At 44.6% G+C, this 23,494-nt stretch overlaps 1 protein-coding gene across 1 annotated transcript in view; it reads left to right on the top strand.

The window, feature by feature from the left end:
* Positions 1 to 4,798: 4,798 nt before the first annotated feature.
* Positions 4,799 to 23,494, top strand: part of ASCC3 (activating signal cointegrator 1 complex subunit 3) — a 492,957-nt gene continuing 474,261 nt past the window's right edge. Inside the window, exon 1 of the mRNA XM_045011487.1 lies at positions 4,799 to 4,880. The gene's annotated coding sequence lies outside the window, so the exon portion shown is untranslated. The remainder of the gene's footprint in view (positions 4,881 to 23,494) is intronic.

The following is a 23,494-nucleotide window of genomic DNA, read 5'->3' as shown; positions in this document are numbered from 1 at the left end:
GCTGACTGGGAGCCAGAGAACTGGAATGCAATAAAGGGGGCTGTGTGATTTCTTTTTTTAGCTTCTTGATAACCAGTGTGGGGGATCAGAAGCAGAGTTTGTGACTGGTTGGTGGGTTTAACTTCAGCAGTAACCACCAGTTTTGGGAATATCTGCTCCCCCTTTAGCAGCCCTGACCTTGGCATTTTCAGTTAGGGCTGCCCCAGGCATACCAGGTCTCAGTGGTGTCACAGCGTTTTTTCTCTCTGAACTCTGGCCATTTAGGTCCATTGGTGGCCAAATCACCTTGTGACTCAGTCCTCCAGCCAATCACATTTAGTCTCACCCCTTTTGGGGTAAGCCAGGGTTTTAACTCAATAGTCCCAGGACCTTACATCAGGTCAGCAGCCTAGGCCCATACCCAGGAGGCCTTCCAACCATTTTTGTCCAGGGTGTTCAAGTTGGTCTGAACAGTGGGGCTGTAGAAGAACCTAGTCAATCACTCCCTCTGCCCTGGGTTCCAGCCCAGGGACCCTCACAGCAAGGTTAAGACCTATCTTTCCAGACCTCTTGCTTCTTTCCCAGGAGGGCTCATCTCCTCAGCAGGGGTCTGCTCTGAGGTTAAGGCCCTGGTCCCAGTTCCCCACATAGCAATGGAAAACAAAATTAACAGAAATAAAAAGCAGCACCAGCCCTTCTGTCCTAGCAGGATTCTTCAGTTATCTGTCCTCCTGCTCTGTGCTCACAAGCAACTAGGCAGTCTGCTGTGCTCCTATCTGGGAACTGAGAATGAGAAGTCTGCCCACCTCCTTAGGGCCCTCTGAGTTGGAGCTCCTTTTAAGGCTCCTCCTCCAACCCCAGGTGTGGTGGGGTTGCGGCAACCTGACCCCAGACCTGTTTCATAGATTCATAGATTCTAGGACTGGAAGGGTCCTCGAGAGGTCATCGAGTCCAGTCCCCTGTCCTCATGGCAGGACCAAATACTGTCTAGACCATCCCTGATAGACATTTATCTAACCTACTCTTAAATATCTCCAGAGATGGAGATTCCACAACCTCCCTTGGCAATTTATTCCAGTGTTTAACCACCCTGACAGGAAGTTTTTCCTAATGTCCAACCTAAACCTCCCTTGCTGCAGTTTAAGCCCATTCCTTCTTGTTCTATCCTTACAGGCTAAGGTGAACAAGTTCTTTAGCCTCTTTGTTGCTGGCACTGCTTTTTATACTTCAAGACTGTCGATCCGTGTTCAGTGACCATGTTGATGGCACTGGTCTTGCTGAAGCATTTACCAGGGAGAACCACATGAAGATTGCCATTTCCTTCCCCATAATAAAAAGAAAAGGGACAATATAATCCACACAATTAGCTGGGGCCAGTTGGGGAGCAGATCATAGAATCATAGAATCTCAGGGTTGGAAGGGACCTCAGGAGGTCATCTAGTCCAACCCCCTGCTCAAAGCAGGACCAAACCCAACTAAATCATTCCAGCCAGGGCTTTGTCAAGCCTGACCTTAAAAACCTCTAAGGAAGGAGATTCCACTACCTCCCTAGGTAACCCATTCCAGTTCTTCACCAGATACTCACAACTTGAAGACAACCACCTTGGCCTTTGTCTTCTCAGTGTGCCAGTATGGGCAGGTAGCATACATATGAAACTTGTTATCATGCAATTGAACATGTGCTAAAGTCAACTCTGACAGTCTGTCTGCCTGTCCTCACAAATATTTTATCACCATTCCTTTAGAGATGCATGATAGAAAGAATATAACTGAATGATAATGAACCCAAACTTGCCCATCTATGAAGATCTCCAATCCGAGCCCCCTGCCCTCACCAAGCCCAAAGATGCCTCCTTAAATCCAGGAACCCCTTCTGCTTAGTGGCCAAAACTCTCAAAACCTTAGGCCTGTTACCAAAAGACAAAAGTGGTGGAGGCTGTGAGAAAATAGTGGGATCAAGAATCAAGACCGGATCACAGATCCTGAAGATCAACCACCAGGCCTCACCATGCCACTTAAAATATGGATCATGGTGAACTGCATAAAACCATCACACAGGCATTACAATTATCTGGCTACACAAATGGAAAACGAAGGACAGTCCAATATGTGAATGTGGAGAAAGCATCCAATTCATGGAACATCTAGTGAACCACTGCCTTCTAAGATCTTTCTTTGGAGAGATGGTCTTGGTTCATTTCATGTCAGTGGAAGCCACAGAGTTGATGACAAATGTGGACATAATCCTTTAATGTTGCTTTTCAAGAAGAATCCCTCTTGTCTAGTTCATATAGGCCATCACAAGCCCCTTGTGCTGATGGTTTGTAGTAGAGTCTAGTCCTTTAGCGGTGTGCTTGGACTGTCTTTCTATATCTCTCATGTCTATACAAGCATATACATATAATACATCTGCATTTCAAGAACACAGTTAACTGTTATAACAAAACAGACAAAAGATGCATCTTGTCCACTATCCTCTGTCTGACAGGGGCAATGCTAAATGCTTCAGAGGATGGTAAAACTGAAGACAGAAGTAACTAGTCTAACTCTGAGTGTTAATATTTATGCAGCTAGGTCAGAGGTGGGCAAACTACGGCCCGCGGGCCACATCCGGCCGGCAGGACCCTCCTGCCCGGCCCCTGAGTTCCTGGCCCAGGAGGCTAGCCTCCAGCCCCTCCCGCAATGTTTATCCTCAGCTCACTCCACTGCTGTCACAGTACTCTGTGCGGCGGGGCTGTGAGCTCATGGGGCAGTGCAGCTGCAGATCCCGGCTTGACCCGGTGCTCTGTGCTGCGTGGTGGCGTGGCTGGCTCCAGGTGGGTGGTGTGGCTGTAGCGCCACCAGCCACCAGTGCTCCAGGCAGCACGGTAAGGGGTCAGGGAGCAGGGGTTTGGATAGAGGACAGGGGAGTTCAGGGTGGTGGTCAAGGGGTGGGGGTGTGGATAGGGGTTGGGGCTGTCAGAGGGCGTGGAACGGGGGTGTTGAATGGGGGAAAGAGTCCCGGGGGGGCAGTCAGGAAGAAGAGGAGGGGTTGTATGGGGTGGCGGGGGGCAGTCAGGGGGAGGAGTTCTGGGGGCGGTCAGGGGACATGGAGTAGGGGGGAGTGGATGCGGCAGAAGTTCGATGGGGAAACGAGGGGCGGTTGGATGGGGCAGGAGTCCTTGGGACAGGGGCGGCTCCAGGCACCAGCGCTCCAAGCGCGTGCCTGGAGCGGCAAGCCGCGGGGGGCACTCTGCTGGTTGCCGCTAGGGCAGCAGGCAGGGTGCCTTCGGCGGCTTGTCTGCGGAGGGTCCACTGGTCCCGCAGCTTCGGGGGAGGTCCGCTGGTCCCGTGGTTTCAAGAGATTTAAAGGGCTCTGGGTTGACCGCAGCCATGGCAGCCCAGAGTCCAGCCGCGGCAGCCCAGAGCCCTTTAAATCCAGCCGCAGCCCAGCCGCCAGAGCCGCGGGCAGGAGGTTTAAAGGACTCTGGGCTGACTGCAGCCGTGGCTGCCCAGAGCCCTTTAAATCCAGCCCCAGCCCAGCCGCCGGATCCGCGGGTGGGATTTAAGGGGCTCTGGGCTGCCCGCTGTGGCAGGGAGCCCAGAGCCCTTTCAATCCCCTTCGCGGAAGCCGGTGCGGTCCGGCACGGCGTACTGGCTCTTGCCGGTACGCCATACTGGACCGTACCAGCTTACTTTCACCTCTGCCCGTACCCTACCTACAGGGGTAGGGTACAGGTGTGGGAGTGGGGACAGTGATAGTGGGAGTAGGGTACAAGTGTGGCAGTGGGACAGAGGATAGTGGGGGGTCCTGTACAGGTGTGACAGTGGAGACAGAAGATAGCGGGGGGTAGGGGACAGGTGTGGCAGTGGGGACAGGGAATAAAGGGGGTAGGGGACAGGTGTGGCAGTGGGGACAGGGAATAAAGGGGGTAGGGGACAGGTGTGGCGGTGGGGACGGGATAGCGGGGGTAGGGGACAGCTGTGGCAGTGGGGACAGGGAATAGCAGGGGTAGGGGACAGGTGTGGCGGTGGGGACAGGGAATAGCGAGGGGTAGGGGACAGGTGTGGCAGTGGGGACAGGGGATAGCGAGGGGTAGGGGACAGGTGTGGCGGTGGGGACGGGATAGCGAGGGGTAGGGGACAGGTGTGGCGGTGGGGACGGGATATCGAGGGGTAGGGGACAGGTGTGGCGGTGGGGACAGGGGATAGCGAGGCGAAGGGTACAGGTGTGGCGGTGGGGTCAGGGGATAGCGAGGCGTAGGGGACAGGTGTGGCGGTGGGGACAGGGGATAGCGAGGGGTAGGGAACAGGTGTGGCGGTGGGGACAGGGAATAGCAGGGGTAGGGGACAGGTGTGGCGGTGGGGACAGGGAATAGCAGGGGTAGGGGACAGGTGTGGCGGTGGGGACGGAATAGCAGGGGTAGGGGACAGGTGTGGCGGTGGGGACAGGGGATAGCGAGGCGTAGGGGACAGGTGTGGCGGTGGGGACAGGGAATAGCGAGGGGTAGGGGACAGGTGTGGCGGTGGGGACAGGGAATAGCAGGGGTAGGGGACAGGTGTGGCGGTGGGGACGGAATAGCAGGGGTAGGGGACAGGTGTGGCGGTGGGGACAGGGAATAGCAGGGGTAGGGAACACGTGTGGCGGTGGGGGGAGGGATCGCGGGATAGGGCACAGCAGGGCAGTGCGCTTTGGAGAACGCTGCACGGAGCAGGGAGGTCTCTATCTGCGAGCCGGGATCAGCAAGCAAGGTGCTGCGCGTGGGGAAAGGTCAATACGGTACGAACGTAACAGTGCGGAGGGCCGGGCCGGGGGCGTGGCGTTCCGGCGGATCTACCCATCGCTCTCCCTCAGCTGCCCCCTCGCTTTGCGGCAGTGTCGCACGTCAAGCGCTGTGCTCTTCGCGGCAGCCGGAAGGCAGGTGAGCGGTCGGGATCTCGTGGGAGGGGGCGGCAGGCAGTGCCTATGTGGCCCTGGCGGCCGGGTCCCGCCATGGGTCTCCTGAGCCCGGAGCGGGGGCGCGCTGGGGCCGGGTGCCCTGTCCTCCCGGGGCTGGGGGCTTTGTTCTCCTGCCCACGGGGCGGCGGGGGACGCGGCTTTTCTCGGAGCCCGCCCGGCCCGCAGCCCTGTGGCCGCCTGGCTGGTGGGGCGCGCTGGCTCCGCAGGGCTGAGTATAACCGGCGCCCCTCCCCGTGCCTCAGTTTCCCTAACGGCAGTGGCGCTGGTGACCTGGGCCCTCGCTCGCTTTCTCCCCCTCCCCCACCGCCCTGGGCAGCGGGGATGAGCTCGCCCGGCCGGTGCGCAGGGTCTGGGGCGCTCGTTAGTGACGCTCCCCGGAGCTTGGGGGCAGCGGCTCGCTCCGTGGAGCCGGGAGCGGAGCCCGGCCGCAGTTGTCCCAGTGTGTCTGCGTGGGGGCCTCTGGGCCCCTCCCGGCCGCTCCGTGCCCAGCCGCCGGCACTGGGCTGTCAGTTTCGTGCAGCTTGTGCTGGGGCCTTCGCTCTGTGTAGTCACCGGTGTCTCGACTGGCTGCTTTCTGTGAGCTTTTAGTGCCCCTGGCTTCCAGACTGCTTGCTTCCCCCGCCGGCATATTTGTGAGGGTAGGATGTATTATAGGGACACTGTCAACGGAAAATTATTTGAGAACAATGTCCTTATTAAAATTGTTAACAAGTATGGATTATTAGACATTAAACATTTTAAAAATCCAGTTTAGAGCTCTTACTGTTCGCGTTTCCTTTCTCTTGGCCATGATAAATCAATTAAGTCAGTTTCACTTTGGAAACTGTTGTATGAACACTTTGGCGGTCTTAGTGTTCTCATGTTTGGATTTCAAACACTACTGAGGAATATGCAGTTGGAGCTCAAAATAAAGATCAAAAAAACTTGGTCAGGTTTTACAAAAGTTTATAAATAAAATTTGGATTTTATGCCAAATGTAAACTTGTTTGCAATGGTGCTGAAGTCCTGTTGGTCCCAGGATATGAAAAAGAGAAAGTGAGTTTAGTGTTTATGAAGGGGACAGATTTACTCAGAGCTCTTCTTCAGGTATGGGAAAGGTATTTGGCTCTGACGCTGAGCACAAGGTGGAACAGATTTTTAAGCATAAAGAGTTAACATACGTTGCAATAGACTGTTTAAGACCAAGTGGGCAGTTACAACTTCTGTAGTTGTAGGACAAAGGGCAGTTAGTGGGTTATAGATTATTGTAATGAGACATAAAACTAGTGTCTTTTGAGCAGGGGTTGGCAACCTTTCAGAAGTGCTGTGCCGAGTCTTCATTTATTCAGTCTAATTTAAGGTTTCGCGTGCCGGCAATACATTTTCATGTTTTTAGAAGGTCTCTCTCTATAAGTCTATATTATATAAATAAACTATTGTTGTATTTAAGGTAAATAAGGTTTTTTAAAGAAGCTTCATTTAAAATAAAATTAAAATGCCGATCTTATCAGTTTAGTGTGATCCCTTTCCTTGCTGAGTATTCCAATGTGTGCCACAGCAGGGAGTGGCTGAGGCCAGGAGCAGAGCCCCGGGCTGGCTGCTGGTACCCCAGGCCAGCAGTGGGCTGAGCGGGGCTGGAAGTCTGGACACCGGCTGGCAGTGGAGATGTGTGCAGGTTTTGCATCTGTTATGGCAGGATCTTGGGCTGCTTTGAATTGGTGTATCCTATAATCTTTCAAGACTCATTGATCCTACATGTGACTATCACAATATGTGGCCAAAGTTAAAACTTCCGGAGTTGGGCCATTTAAGTTGAGCTATTAATGTATACATATTTATTACCTTTTGAATATGAGGGTTTCTAAACTTGTTACCATTGCTTAAGAAGGTAAAATAAAACACATTGTTTTTAATATTTAGGGATTTTAGCAGGTGTTCTTAATTGCTTTGTATGGAATAGAAGTGAGTTTGTTGTTCCTAGCAGACAAATTAACTTAAATTGTAGTGGAAATATCACTTCTCTTAAAGCACTATTAGATGTGCTCTTCCCATCTATCTTCTTTGTTTAAAGAAGCTGTAGTGACATTCTGGAGGAACCTCATTCAGTTCTCAATCTGTAACAGGAGTGAGTCTGTAACATGGGACTTTAACTGTAGAGAATATAAGACAACTAAAAATGTTAGGAGACCAAACTAAACAGTTTTCAGGAGGAGATGGAGGGATTTCTGGGAGACATTAAAGCAGGGTACAGTAGACCCTCGAAGATACGAACACCAGAGTTATGGACTTACTGGTCAACTGGCCACCCTGTGGAACCGGAAGTAATCAAGCAGCTGGGGAGACTGAAAAAGCAAAACAAAACAGCAAATACTGTACTGCATTGGGGCTTTAGTCCTGGGGTTCAGGGCTTCAGCCGTAGGGGGTTGGTGCTGCAGCCATGGGGTTGGAGGGAGGGATTGGGGCTTCTGACCCTCAGGAGCAGTGGGGATCAAGGCTTTAGACTGGGGCAAGCGCCAGGACTCAGGGCTTCAGCCCCATGTCTCTGTTCCCAGCTTGAGCCCTGGTGCACCCTCCCCCGGCTGAAACCGGGAGTGGAGCCATGGGGAGCCCTGAGGTCCTGGCCCACACTGAGGGGCAGAAGCCAGTAACGGAGCCGTGGGGCTGAAGCCCTGAGCCTCAGCGCTCCCTGCGAGGCTGAAACTGTTGAATATTGTCAACTGTACATCATGTTCTAGTAATAATATTAAATATCATGGAATTATCTTTCAAGGCAAACAACAAATGATTTGTGTTTTAAAATATCTCTGACTTTTAAGTTTTAAGCTGAAAAGGGGAGTGGACTTTTTCCACAACCAATATTGTAGAGGTAATGGGAAACTACATGCAGGGCAACTCTGAAGATCTCGTCAGCAGTCTCAAAACAATCACCATTTATGTCAGCCTCATAAATTCTAAGGAGTTATTCTTGGAATATAGATGCCAGATTCCATTGTGCATTGAACCCCTTTCTAATTTGCGTTAAGTGCTGCGATTCCTTAAGGCCCATTGTTACATCATAAATTGCTGCCAGAGAAGTGCTTTTTATGAGCAGGTGAACATTTTAAATAGTACATTTATTGATATTTAATTAAATTCCATGTAATTAGTAAAACATCTGAATTAGCTAAAGGAATGACACAGAATAAAGAGCACTTATAAACAGAGAGAAAAATCCACTTGCACAGAACAAATAGGAGACTTTCCCTGGATGAGTGCCAACAACTGCAGATTTTAAGTTTTCATTAAAAAAAATCATTTTAGCCTTGTGAAGTTAAACTTGTCTGTTTTTCCTACACATTTGTACTCCTGAAATGTTGTTAAAATAAGAGCCACTTCTTTTGTTCATCATACAGTATCGTCTGCTGAATACTTGCTGTGAAACTTGCATAAGGTAATAAATATTATTTCAGAGAAATGTTGACTTTATTGTTGATGCTAATGCATTGTGCAGAGAGAAGTGCTGAGTAGCATTATATTTTGACTTCAGTACATGTGTTCTTATTTAAAGAATACATTGGTTGATTACCATATCAGATTGCTGAGAACAACTTATTTTATTTCACCAATTGGGACTACATTTACCAAGCAACGTGCCCCAAATGTATGGATGTGTAGAAAGTTTCTGAAGTAGTAGTGACATATTGCTAGAGAAATACTGAACACAATTTAATGTAAAAACAACGAGGAGTCTTTGTGGCACCTTAGAGATGAACAAATTCATGTGTAGCAATACAATATGAAAAAAATGCTAGAACTAACACATCATGAAAAATCCTAAAAATATAACCACTTCTCGTTTGGCGGATTGCCAGAAATAGTACCAGAAAGAATATAGTAACTGGACATTGGAATTAATATCACTGAACAGCAGAGTATTAACTGATAAATGCACTTATTAATAAGCTTTTTTGGCTAGTAAGCGCCATAGAACTAAAGTTTAAATGGCATGCATCAAGATGCGTTTTAGATTTTGGAACGCATACAGTCTATTTCATGTAACACAACAAAAATACACAGTATTCAAATGTTAAGAAAATCTTAAATTGCAGTTGTAATATTGAGGGACTGCTGTTCTTTTGAGTACCATTAAATACTTGATTAATTGTACTTCCTAATATAACTTGAGTAGAAAATTGATCTATTTAAAGAAAATTGCTGGCAAACTTCATTATGCCAAATAACAGCATAGAGATTCTCCTGGTAAATTGCTTTTGGTAGCAGTATTTGAGCTTTCCATTAAACACTTTTTAACTATCATGTTTTTATTGAACATGGAAGTGGTCTTTTAAGTCAGGGTAAAGAAAAAAACCCCAAAACCCTCCACTCCAGATATGTATCCTATTACAAAGCAATTTAAGATAACACCTATTAATGTACAGTGCAAGCTGGTTTGAAATGACCTATTTGAGTAGTCTGATCAGTCCTCTTTGAACTGGTATCTGATAATTTGATTCAGGGCCAGTGCAAGGATATTTTTCGCCCTAGGTGAAATTTCCATCTTGCACCCCCGCTCCCTTTTCCTTTCCCTCCCCCCAGAACATTGCTTATTATAAACTTTCAACAATGAATACTGTAGTGTAAAAAGAAAAAAAAATTTTTTTTTGGTCACCACTTTTTGGTGCCCCGAAATCTTGGCGCCTTAGGCTGCTGCCTAGTTTGCCTAGTGGTTACACCGGCCCTGATTTGATTCAGCAATTTATTAGAGTCTTGCAGACCAAACTTCCCCATAGCAACAGGCTACTGGAGCCACCCAGTCTGGTTGCCTTTCTGCTAGCCCCTGGCATAGTCTTTCATGTTCTGTGGTGCAGTGTGTGCAACCTGCAATTCTGTCTTTTAGAGTAGATATTCCCTCTTGGTTTTCAGGGGTAGAATGCCTTCTAAGGAAGGATGATCTGGTGGTTGGGGTGTTAGCTGGAGGTGTGGGAGACCCAGGTTCAATTTCCTGCTCTTCCACAGACTTCCTGTGTGACCTTGTGCAAGTGACTTGGGCCTGGTCTAAGCTATGAAGTTTAGCTGGCATACTGTGTTGGCTAAGAGTGTGGAGAAAATTGCACCCTTAGATGATGTAGCTCCGCTGGCAGAACCCCTATTGTAGATCCCTAATGTTGTTAAGGGAGGTGGTGTAGCTATGGCAGAGGAACTTCTGCTGGTTTATGTTGTGTCAACACTAGGGGGCTCTGCCAGCATAATTATGTTGGTTAAGGCTCTATAGTGTAGACTGGTTCTCCTCTTTTCCAGACCCTTTCAGGAGTCTGATTTGTCTTGAGTACCCCAAGTTTCACCTAAAAAATCAGACCTAAAAATGCACAAGTGTCACAGCACACTATAAATGAAAAATTGCTCACTTTCTCATTTTTACCATATAATTATAAAAGAAATTGATTGGAATATAAATATTATACTTGCATTTCAGTGTGATACTGAGCCTGTTTTTCACGGTGAGCTTTGTCTGAAACCTGAGTACCAGGCAGCTGGGCTGAAACATGTAACTTAGCTTCATGAGACAAGCTGTGGCATGGGGCCCAGAGCAGTTGCCCTGCTTGCCACCCCCTAATGTCGGCCCAGCAGTTTTGACTCCCCTAAACCTGTCCTATACCCTCCCCTTTGGAGCTGCAACCCCCAGGTTGAGAAACCCTGATCTAGATGAGTTGAATACCCCTGGAAGACCTCTGAGTAACCCCAGGGGCGCACGTACCCCTGGTTAAGAATCACTGGTGTAGACAAGCCTTTAATCTTTCTGTGCGTCCATTCTGCTACTGTAACATGGGGATATTACTTCCCTCCCTCACTGAGGTGTGAAGATAAAGACACACAAGACTTTGTGGTGGTCTCATACTACAGTAATGGGGGTAAATAAGTATGAAGATAGATATTTCCTTGTACTGTGGTGCACTCATAAAAATATTCCCCTGAAAATTATTATATTTAGTATGGAGAGTAGTAGTAAATTATTGTTGGAAATTTTCTAATTTTGAAATAGGTATGTGTTGTTAAGGAATGAGCATACAGCAGTCAATGCAAAATATACTTTTGACACATATAGAAATAGCCATTGTGCTAGAAAGTTGTACATGCATTCCAAGGAGGCATCAATAAATGTCTAACATACACTTCAAACAGTTTTACAAATGAAAATTGTTAATCTGACTCAGTGAGATCCCAAGAGCCATTTCTCCCTTAGTGTCTCAGCCATTCATAGTAAATCTAGACAGTCCCCTTTTCCTGGAATAGCTTTATTTCCTACATTTAGCAACTGTGATCAAAATATAGTGAAACCTTTTTAGATGAGAAATTATACAGGTATCTTTAAAGTGCTCTCATGAGCATATTGCTAGTGATCCAGGCAAACTGCCCAGGAGGAGTCGGCAGCAGCTGGTAGATTTGTTTCCAGTTAGCACACATTGCAATGTTTAAAAGAAAACTGCACTTCCTTTCAGTACAAAGAAGAGTAAATCAGTGCTAATTTTAAATTGTCTTAAATATAATACAAAATAACGAAATAGGAAGTTGCCATTTTGCCAGTCAGCTGGCGTGTTGTGATGAAGGTGCTGCTCAGCCTGTCAGTGCCATAAAACAAGAGGAGACAAGGGGACTCTAACTTAGTCTTTTTATAATTTTGGAAATCAGCATCTATACAGCATGCTTGCAAATACTATTTAAACCTATTTCAGATTAACAATTGCTTCTGGTGAATAAATGAATCTGCTCAAAAAGCAAGTGCGGAAGTCTTCAGCCTGTTGCGTGTCCATCTGTTAAGCAGCATTACTAGTGGTTCCTTTGTCACAAACTGTCGGAATGGATTTCTTGGTAGCATGTAACAGTAAAATAACAATGTTGAGAGATGTTAGAATCTCTGAGTCTTAGGGCACAAGCACTTGTTACAGCCCTTGGGCTCTTTAACACTGGGAGATGTCATGTGTCTGCAGGCAGTTGCATATAAATAGGGCCCTACCAAATTCACGGTCCATTCTGGTCAATTTCACGGTCATAGGATTTGAAAATTCCATGTTTCAGATGTTTAAATCTGAAATTTCAGTGTGTTGTATCCATGGTGGCCCTGACTGAAAAAGGGGTTGTTGGGTAGGGAGAGGGAGGTTGCAAACCTGTTGTATGGGGGTCATGGGATTGCCACCCACACTTCTGTGCTGCTTTCAGAGCTGGGCTTTGAAGGCAGCAGCCTCATAGCTTCCTGTGGCTGCAGGAGGTTCCTGGAGATGGAGGTGGGTTAATCTCCCCTGTGCTGCTGGGATTGCCTCAGCTAGGGAATCCTAGCTGCTAGTCCTGGCTGGGCCAGCAGGAGAATGGACTTGTGCTTTCCCTTCATGGCTGCTCTCAGGTGGGAGATCAGACCCACCTCCGTGTAACTCCTCATGCTGCAGGAAGCTCAGGGGCTGATCTCCTCCCTGAGAGCAGCTGTGCAGGAGAAGGACAAGTCCTGTCCCTCCCCAGCCCAGCTGGGATTAGCAGCTAGGAGCTCCTGTCTGGGGCACTCCCAGCAGCAAGGGAGAGATTGGACCACAAGCCTCCCCCGGCTGAAGGAACTTCTGGGGCTGCTGCCAAGCACCGGATCTTCCTGCAGCAGGGGAAGGTACCTGGAGGTGGGTCTGACCCTCCAACTCCCCACGCCCCTTCCAGAGTGGCCGTACAGGGGAAGGACAAGTCACTCCCAGCAGTTCAGGGGAGATAAACTTTCAAGAGCTTATTTCATATTCTGTGACACGTTTTTCACGGCCCTAGATATAACGTTTCCTGTTTCCTGAACAGTGGGTGAGACAGGAGAGACACAAGGTCAGTGAACGGATCTCTTTAACCATCTCAGGTCTTCTGCCTGATTGGGGTAACTTCCTGGAGCAGCCTGAGGAAGGCTATGAAGCTCTAGAATAAGGGCTGTAGGGATAATACAGTCCTGGAGATAAGGGCTAAGACAAGTCCCTGTGGGGTGGCAAGCCTGTGTTTGGTTGCATTTGTTTTGAATCTGTTAGAGAGCCCAGAAAAGGAAACTGGAGAAATGTACTACTGTGTGGACTGTAATTTCACCTCCCCCACCAAATGAAATGGTATTTCTTAACATCTTGAAAATTGTATGTAGGTTTGTTATAGTGTGCTAATTCTGAATGTATCTATAAATGCTGAACAACTTCAGCTAAAGGGAGCTGAAAATCATGCTATCTTTAACTGGGAAGGTAAATTTATCTAGATTTGCAACGAACTCTCTTGAATACCATGTGACCTTGATGTATTATAGAATCATAGAATATCAGGGTTGGAAAGGACCTCAAGAGGTCATCTAGTCCAACCCCCGCTGCTCAAAGCAGGACCAATCCCCAGATTTTTGCCCCAGCTTCCTAAATGACCCCCTCAAGGATTGAGCTCACAACCCTGGTTTTAGCAGGCCAATGTGCAAACCACTGAGCTGTCTAGCTTCCAGTGAAATCAATGGGAGGAGTTACACTTACTTCAGCATTTGTCTTGATTTTTAGGGTACTGGAATAGTCTCTATCTAGCATTGCAAATACAGTTAGTAAGACAGCTAAAATGAGATTTGTCTTTTCTGAGAAAAGAAACTCCATGCAAAGTTACAGAAAAAAGTGTCTGGTATAGAAACTGATCAGCTTAGTTTTCAAACATGCACCTGTGCTATTATACTGCTTTTAATGTTAGATGATTACTTCCCATTTCCATTTTCTCACTTTTAAGCATTACAACTGTTTTAGTAAGACACATATGTTGTTGGTGTATTTGCTAATTTAAGATGACTAGTTGAAATACTCAGAAGAATACTAATTTTGTTTATAATTTATTAAATAAATCATCAAGAGGAGGGATATACGTTTTTCGTTGTTGACACTTTGTCTTCTTACTGGTCATGGGTCAATGCTAAGAAACATTTCCTGGTCCTGAAAGCATGTGTAATTTGTTGAGGTATTTCTGGTAATAGTAGTTTATAAAACATGGGTCAATGCTAAGAAACATTTCCTGGTCCTGAAAGCATGTGTAATTTGTTGAGGTATTTCTGGTAATAGTAGTTTATAAAACATCACACCTTTTAAAAATAACACTCCTTTCCTAACATGCTTTGCTGCTTTTCCTATTTCAGTTCTGACATTATTGTAGCAGCTGGCATATCATGAACTGAGATTACTCTCATATGCCATTCGAAACTGGTGTTTGACACGCTTAATCATCTGCAGTTACATCATTGTTGTTTTAGCTCTAGCTGCTTTTGTTATAAGAGCCTTTGGAATTGCTGGGGCTGGGTCAGGAGAAAGTAGGAGAGCAATCAGAATGTGCTTTGCTGGGTAGAGAAACAATTTCTATAAACTACTGAGAAGCAGAGATTTTATATCCAATGGACTGAGAGGGCTGCTGTGAATAGAGCTCCAGGTCTGGCCTTTTACTTTATCCATCACTGTACTTTATTGGGGATATACTTGTGAATCTGGTGATTGGTTTTAAGATGCCAAAATAAGATCTGGTTAACTCAAGACTTTTGTTTCCTGTCTTTCAGAAGGTTTGGAACGGGGCAGTAGACCCCTCAAACCACACAGTTTCCTTTTGGAGAAGTTTCAGAGGGGTAGCCGTGTTAGTCTGTATCAGTAAAAGCAGTGAGGAGTCCTTGTGGCACCTGAGCGACTAACAAATTTATTTGGGTATAAATAGCTTATGCCCAAATACATTTGTTAGTCTCTCAGGTGCCACAAGGTCTCCTCATTGCTTTTGGAGAGGATTACAGATCTGATTGCAAAGACCAACCACAGCACTAGAGAAGGGGTGCCCTTGAACAAACAAATACCTATAGAGGAAGGATGGCCAGTGGATATGTCATTAGCCTAAGAACTTTGGAGATCTCTGCTCTATCTCAAACTCCCTGTACTTCAGCAGGGCCAAACTGCAGCGGGATGGGTGTTGAGTGCAGTGGGTAGTGGGAATCCACAGTGCTGGACTGTGAGGAGGAAGGAGCGGAATGCTGCGGGTAGAGAGTGGAGCCAGGAGGTTGATAACAATGTGGGTGTGGGGCGCGTGTGAAAGAGTTTTACAATAGCGGCTGTGGGGGAGGGTGGGTGTGGAGCTGATCGGCTTAAAGAGCTAGTATCGCCAGTAGCGTGTCCACTTGGTGCTCTATAACGTTTAAGAGCCTTCAATTCCTGTTTCTTGGCAGTAGAGTGCATCATAACCTCACAGAGAAAGTCCTCCTTAGTTCTTCGTGGCCGCTTTCTAATTCTGTGCAGCCAGTTCTGCCACTGATAACAAAGAGGGAGGCTGGGCTCCCAAGGTCATCTCTGTGAAGTTTAAATGCTACATTTTACAGAAGCAATATTATTTGCAACACAGAGAACACTGATTCAGTGCTTTAAAACACAGCCAGTACACTCACACCTGTCACCAACTGGCTGACCCCAGGCAAGCACACATATGGTGAGTAGCCGCTGGGGCAGGTGTGATGTTATGAGTCTAATCTACTATCTCATTGAAGGATGACAGGGCCAGAAAGAGTTAGTTATCTCACAAAGGGACCTGACCATGGGCGAACTTTAGAGACTTGTTAGGAAGATCTGTAAATGAATAGAGCTTTGAAATGCAAGTCTGCATTGTTAGAGATAGAAGGGTAGGTGTTTGCTCAGGTCTTGTGATGTAAGCAAACAAGTCTTGTCTATCCCTATAGCTTTGATTCAAAGATCAAAAAAGGAATATTAACATTTAGGAAGACACTAGAGTGAAGTCGTTTTATTGTCTATATGTCTCTTTGAAGATTGTGGTAACCTGTATCTGAACTGTTTAATGGATAAATTATCCTGTGCTAATTGCCATGATGTTTAGAAGAAGGAAAGTTAAGCCTATTGCCAAAAGGCTGCAGAAAATGCATAAAAACCTTGGGACACGATCCTGCTTCATCTCAGCTCTGCTTTGGGTTTCAAGAAGGGGAAACCTTAAGCCATAAGGATTGAGATCCCCAGTCACTGACTGGAGTCACCCTGAATATGAACATTGGACTATTTCTAAAAGAACTTTTGGCAACTACAAGCTCATCTCTACTATGTATCTAAACCTCAAGAATTGAATTCAAGTCTGTATGTATATTGATCTTTTAACCAACTCTCTCTTTTCTTTTTTAATAAATTTTAGCTTACTTAATAAGAATTGGCTAATAGTGTGTATTTTGGGTAAGATCTAAGTTATAATTGAACCTGGGTATGTGGCTGATCCTTTGGAATCAGGAGAACCTTTTTCTTTTATATGATGAGATAAGATTTTCAGTAATCATCATCATGTCTGATGTGTGTGTCTGGACGGAGGCCTGAGGCTGGGCACTTTAAGGAAACTGCGGTGTTTGAACTTCTGAGTAACCAGTGAGGTACTATAGAAGCTGTTCTGTGCTGGCTTGGTTAATCTAAGTATTGGAATAACCACCAGCTTCTGGGGTTTGCCTGCCCCATTTTGTTTGCAGTTCACCCTAATTGAGTGACCTCAGCTGGCTCCCATGGGCAGCACCATCACAGCAGGGGTAAATCACTCTTCCCGGACCCTGCTGTACACTGGGCACATGACTCTTGGGGAGAGCCAGCACTGTAAGGGGGACCTGATAATCATTCCTATCCTCACATTTTCTAGAGGATGTGATCATTATGAAAGATATCTCACTGCTGAGGGTGAGCAGCGAATCAAGGGAGGGTCTTCAAGCCTGTGGCTTCCGTCCTGGCCCCTATATAGCTTACCTGGGTGCAGCAATGGTCTCTCCCCCACCCCTGGGATGTCACAGTGGCATGGGAAAGTTACCGTTGATGGGGTAAGAAACAAAACAGCTCTGCTGAGGAACCTGCGGCAGTGGATTGCCCAGTATTTCCATGAGAGTTTCCTGGAGATCTCTGAGGGAGATTCCCATGAAGTGCGGGAGTCTATCAACAGCCTATTCCGCTGCTCAGTCTAGGCATGAGGTGGGAGACAAACCTGCTTTCTGAAACCCTCCTGCCCCCAAAAATCACTTCAGCAATTCCTAAAATCAGATCCACTTACCAGGAGCCTCCTCTCCTGTTTGCGCTTTGCCAAGATCCGACTGCTGTGACTGGTTAGGGTCCTCCAGGGTAGAAAAGAGCTCCTGACTGCATGCATCTTTGGCCTCCCAGTCATCCTCTGCCTCTGGGTCCCCCTCACCCTCTTTGTACAAGATTTCCTCCTCCTGGCTTGGTCCACTGTCAACTGGCACGCGAGCCAACAAAATATCCACAGGGGCCTTCACAGTGGAGGTGGGGTCACCAGCAAGTATCGCATCCAGCTCTTGGTAGAACCGGCAGCTTGTGGGTGCAGCACCAGAGCGGCGGTTTGCTTCCCGCGCTTTGTGGTAGGTGTTCTGCAGCTCCTTCACTTTGACCCGGTGTGTCCCAGTCATGGCTCCTTTCTATCATTCATCGTGAAATCTGTCTGTAGGTATCATAATTCCTACAGCTGGAGTGCAGGTAAAGTTTTCTATACAGTAGGTTGTCTTATGACACTACTGTGACGTTACGGCCTATATGATTTTATAAAAATATGCTAATGAGTGAATGTAATGTAACTGGAATATGCTTCATGCAAAAGGTCTCTTTAAGGTATCATTACAAAGCTTATAATCTACTGAGTGTGATCATCCTATTTGTATAAATGTAACACTCTTGTATCTGAAACTAGAAATATGAAATATAACTCTGAGGGCCTATTGTAATTATGCAAAGTGTGGGCCATTAATGGTGGTTTGGAATCTTGATGGCTCCCATTAACCAGGGCAATTGACTGCATGGCTCTGTTTGCAGGCAGGCTTTCCTGTGAGTCAGGCTGGGAGGAATGAAGGCTTGAAGTCTTGCAATGACATGTGATCATGTCACCTGAACTGGAATCCATCTTTAACCTGGTGTCTTTCCATTGAGAAGGAGGGGGTGGGAACCCAGAGAGAGACAAAAGGATTCCCGCCTGATGCAAAAGATATATAAAGGGGTAGAACAGAATAAAGGGAGAGAGGAGCCATCATGAAGAATCCCCTATCTACCACCTGAGTTGGAACAAGAGCTGTACCGGGGAAAGAATTGTGCCCAGGCTTGGAAAGTGTCCAGTCTGAGGAAAAAACTTACTGAAACATCTCTAAGGGTGAGATTATCTGTATTCAGTTTGATTAGACATAGATTTGCGCATTTCATTTTATTTTGTTTGGTGATTTACTTTGTTCTGTCTGTTACTACTTGGAACCACTTATATCCTACTTTCTGTATTTAATAAAATCACTTTTTACTTATTAATTAACTCAGAGTATGTGTTAATACCTGGGAGAGTAAACAACTGTGCATATCTCTATTAGTGTTATAGAGGGCGAACAATTTATGAGTTTACCCTGCATAAGCTTTATACAGGGTAAAACGAGTTTATTTGGGTTTAGACCCCACTGGGAGTTGGGCATCTGGTTGTTAAAGATAAGCACACTTCTCTTAGCTGCTTTCAGGTAAACCTGCAGTTTTGGGGCAAGAAATTTAGACCCTGGGTCTGTGTTGGAGCAGACAGGAGTGTCTGGCTCAGCAAGACAGCGTGCTGGAGTCCTGAGCTGGCAGGGAAAACAGGAGCAGAGGACGTCTTGGCACATCAGTTGGCAGCTCTCTGGGGGGTTTATGTGATCCAACTTGTCACAACTACATATCACTATGGGCAGTGCATGGCGTATACCCACATCACTAAAAATACACAACACTAAAACTATACTGAACATAATTTGATGATTCAGAAGGCACTTCAGGATCTTGGAGTGTCCCAGGGTCATCATTATCAACATCAATTATCATGGCAGATGTAGAAGGTGTAGGAGATCGGGCTGAATCTGTAATGATCCTATGACAGACCCTGGAAGCTGCTTTTTTGAATAAATTCCTGATATCAGCTTGCTGCTGCATAAAAGTAGAGTGCAGAATGTGCAATTGCATAACCTCCTGGGCAATGTACTAGATTGAAGATTTGTGTTGGGAGAGATCAGAAATGCTGGTTAATAGAGCTTTCTGGTTGATAAAGGACCGGTTAAGACAGCGTTTTACTGTATTTCCTAAACATCACTGGTAATTTACCTTATGTTAATCCATGTAGTTATTATCCATTAAGCAGTTTATAGACAGTTTACCACAAACTGAAGAGACATATAGACAATGACATTACTACACCCAAGATTCGTCTAAATGTTAATATTTCCTTTTGATCTCTGAATTAACAGAATACAGCCCTAGACAGGAACCATTTGGTTACATTGTTAACCTGTAACAAGATACAGGTAAACAGACTACCACAGTCGCTATCTTCTTCCAATTCTTTAACAATAGAAGTTTACATTGCAAAGCTATAGTCTGTCTAACATGGCTATGCTAGGTATTAATAAGGAATAGCCCTAATTACCATTTATATACTTCTCTAATATGTCTTTAAAGGTTAAATTTGGGTTTTTAACCTGCAAGATGCTTAACCCTTTCTGGCCCTGTCACAGACCTGAAAAAACATTTAATTTATATTAAAATATAAATATTTAGGGTTAAATCCTGGCCCCATTGAAATCAGTGATAATGCTCACCTTCCTTAACTTCACTGGAGCCAGGCTTTCACCTTTAGGCTAGGTCTACACTACAGACCTATACTGTAAAATTGGAAATTAAATATATTTAGAATGATCACAAACAATATAAACAAAAGGCTTGACTTATAGCATAATCCTTGATTTTCTGTTCTTAACTCAAAATCACTTTAAATGTCATGTTTTTCAATAGCTAAGACAGTAGGACTGAGTTGAAGTAGTCTAAACTTTACCTGTGCATTGCCTTGCTTTGCACTTAATTTCATCTATTTGTGTTGCAATCTTAACATTTAGGAGTGGTTCATCATTAGCGAGTAAAAAAAGATTTGAATTTACCATAACTTCCCTGCAAGTTTTGCTCACACTGAAACTTAAGTATGCATTTTTAATATTTTAAGAAATTGTTTCAATTTACACTGTATTAATTGTCTATACTGGTCAAATAGTTTGTCTTCTATGGTTCAGATATACACAAGAGTCAAAAATACAGTTGTCCATAGACAAAGTAGAGGCAGAGGAGGAAAGTAGGTGTGCTATTTGAGGAAAAGGCAGAAGTGGGAGGGAAATTTTAAATAGCCAGTTGGAATATAAAGATGAAAATTTCATCCACCTATAATGAAATCTACCTGAATTTCATTTTTCTTCAAGGATAAAAGCCTGCTAAAATTATGGTCCAGGCTTACCATTAAGGCTTCCCTTTAAACCAACAAAGCCTGAATAGTTTCCTGCCAGGTGTTAATCGTAGTTAAGAATGTAATCTTCTATTGTGGCTTCCCCCCTTAAAAATTGTCAAAGGTAAAATCACATACTTTTATTATACTTATTTTTAAAATATACTAGACTTCATCTGTAGATTTCACAGCTCTTTACAAAGCTCTCTGAATCCCGTTATTACAGATGTAGAAATTCACGTGTCGAGTACGTAAGTGGCTTTTTCATGGTAACATAACAAATCAAGGTACAGAGTTGGCCATCTCTTGAGTTTCAGTTCTTTGTCATAAAGCATGGTGCCTCTAGTAACATTAGGATTTAAAATGTTTAACAGAATATGTATGTCAACTTCACATCAAATGGTGACTTTTAAAACAAAGTAATTGAAACCAGTTGTTTTTTCACTTATTATAATTATTTGTTACAGTAGCACCCAGAAGCTTCGTTCAGGATTGGGTCCTCCGCACTTGTCACTGCCCAAACATAAAATAAGACAGTGACTGTCCCAAAGAGCTTAACATTTAAAAACGCAAATTTTACTCTTGCATCTTTATAAGTGAGCCCTCCAGAATAAGGTTGAATTACTGATACCTGCACAAGACCTGACCAGTGACAAACTTGTCAATCAGCTTTGACTTGTTTTGGAGGCTGTCAGGAGGGAAACTGAACTATCTTTATAAGTCTATATATTAATTCTGTGGTCTCTCTGAGACCATCTAAGACAGTGTTTCCTAATGTCCTTGGGAGGGAAGTGACTACCTGGTGAGGAGGGAGAGGATACACGCATCTATCAGTTCTGCAGAATCTCGGCTTTTATTTATTTATTTTATTTATTTTTTAAGAAAGCTGTTTGGTTGTGAAAACCATCAAAAGATGAGGGTCGTGTAACCAATGCATCAGGACTTGCCTGAGTGTTCAGAGAACCTGAAATGATAGTTCTGAGGTGTGAGCGGACACATTTATTTCAATGAGTGCTGCCTCATGCAGAGGTTTGTGATACTTAAAATTGTTTATGTTGACCTTTAACTGTTGATTATAGCATGTAAAACAAAAGAAAGAAAGCATCATATTACGAAGATGGACAACTGTGTTTTCCAAAGTACAGAAGTAGTGTGAAGGACTAGTTAGGGATGTGTGTGTGGAAGGTGAAAATGTTAAGATGGGATCACCTAACTATCAAGCTGTCCAGCAGTGGCTCAAGAGCAGGAGTACCACCCAAAGGGCAGACTGTCAAGAACCATGGCACAAACCCCAAATTGGCTGAGTTTTCTATACTTAGATTTCATTAACCAATTGTCAAGTGTAAACTCCTCAGGCACTGTAACAGCCTAAATAAGGAGTACCGTTGGGTAATCTGTCTTGCCACCCAGGTAAGCTTATGTTTGTGGTAGGTGGTCCCTTACACCAAGTATCACAATCATATTCAGGTTACTCCAAGTCCCAAAGGACCAGTCACTTCCTCAGGTCAGTAGCACTTTAGATCTACACCAAAGCCATCTCCTAAAGCCAATCCTTTAATAAACTATGTAGAGAGTGATTATATAGGAAAAGGAAATGAGTTACTTACAAAGTTCACACAGGTACAGACACATACAGACAAATCAGTTCCAGTCGTAAATTTAAAAAAGTCTATAATAAGCAAGCTCTCCGTGTCCTTTTGGGCTAACCTAGGCTAAGCACTGGACATCTTTTGCTTATGTCTAGTGATCCTTGTCCCAGAAAGTCCACACACAGTATAAGGATCCAGTTCTTCCTGTTAGGGGGTTTTATTTCCTTTCCTCCTTCCACTTCAAGTTGCAAACTCAGTTGATGGGTAAATCTCATCTCCATGAGGTGGGGAGAGTAAACAGTCTTTTGTCCCTTTTTAATGTTTCACTCTAGTCCTTCTGGTGTGGATGGGCCTTCTTTGTCAGACAGGACCGTAACAACTTCTGTTGGAGACTAGTATTTCACACTATTAATCATTCTCTCCTGTCTGGTGACTTACAATACAAATGGTTAAATATTACTGTACGTATGGGATACAGATGTTATATGAGATTAATGCATGCAAGAATTTAAAAGCATTCAATAAAGTCTAAACACTAAGCAAATTTTTATTCCTCTAATACCTATTTTAATAATACTAACACACAGGTGAGTCAGACTGGCTGACCAGCTAGGTATTTGTCAGTATTCAGTGGAGATATGGGGATCTTGGTATGAATTGGCACCTGCTCTGCCAGTGTCACACTAACACATGGTGAGGTTGGGGTGGGGGGAGGGGCTTGAAGGGTACAATGGGTTTATTTTCCTGAAGTGGGCACTCAGTTTTTTCAAAAGTTCGGGAAGCACTGGTTGTTAGCTAAATGTATGGTATTTGTAATGATGGTTTTAGTGATGAGAGTGCCTTTTCACTAGAAGCTATGCAGAGATGACTAATTTATATAAGTCACGGAGTCACTAACCATCTAACGGATTACATCTTTTGGTGGCCTCGGCTGGGGTTTGAATTAGAGCTGAAAGGCTCTTCCTTGGTGTGTTTTTCATTGAACTTATTTGTTGCTTGAAATGCGAGTTGGTCGTGTGACAAGAGACCCTATACTCAATTTGATGGCATTTCTCTGTAATGTAATAGTTTTTGAACACTACACTTGGATTTACTTTAAGACTGACTTGTAAGATTTATGACAAAAATGTGGATGTAGCTGTAAAACACTGATTAATGTTAAGGAGACTTGGAAAACTACCAGTACCAAAAGAAAAATACAATTTATTTTTCCAGATAATATACGACTAATAAAGCAAATTCACTTTATCACTTTTGCTGCTCTGTTTCTAGACTAGATCTCACTAAATAATGTTTTAAAAAAAATCTAAATGGCTCTTTAAACATGTTTGGAAGGATTATTGTGTTCAGACTATTAGATGAGTAGTAGCATTAATAGAAGTTTAAAAGTAAATCTAAAACAATGTCCCTCTCTTATCACTAGTAATTGTGGTTGCAGACATTGGATTGAAGAAACTTGAAGTTAGGATTATAAAATGGGGAATATAAATATATAGATATGAATCCACACATCACATTGTAAAAAAAGAATGAACACAATATATTAAAAAAAAGGTGTTCCTGAGACACTGTAGAAAAAGTGGTACTGCAGAAAATCAGAAGTGTGTTTTCATGTGTGTAAGTGAATGTAGCCTGAGGCATTGCCTTTTTAGTTGTGCAGTAACATTTTGTTTTTCCTTTTTTTTTTATGAGAGTTTAGAAGGGTGAATATAGTGAACCTCATTTTGAG

The sequence above is a fragment of the Mauremys mutica genome, chromosome 3 (genome assembly GCF_020497125.1).
Source record: "Mauremys mutica isolate MM-2020 ecotype Southern chromosome 3, ASM2049712v1, whole genome shotgun sequence".
In the NCBI taxonomy this organism is placed as follows: domain Eukaryota; kingdom Metazoa; phylum Chordata; order Testudines; family Geoemydidae; genus Mauremys; species Mauremys mutica.
The sequence above is the reverse complement of the archived record's forward strand: the minus strand, read 5'-3'. Positions and strand labels throughout refer to the sequence as shown.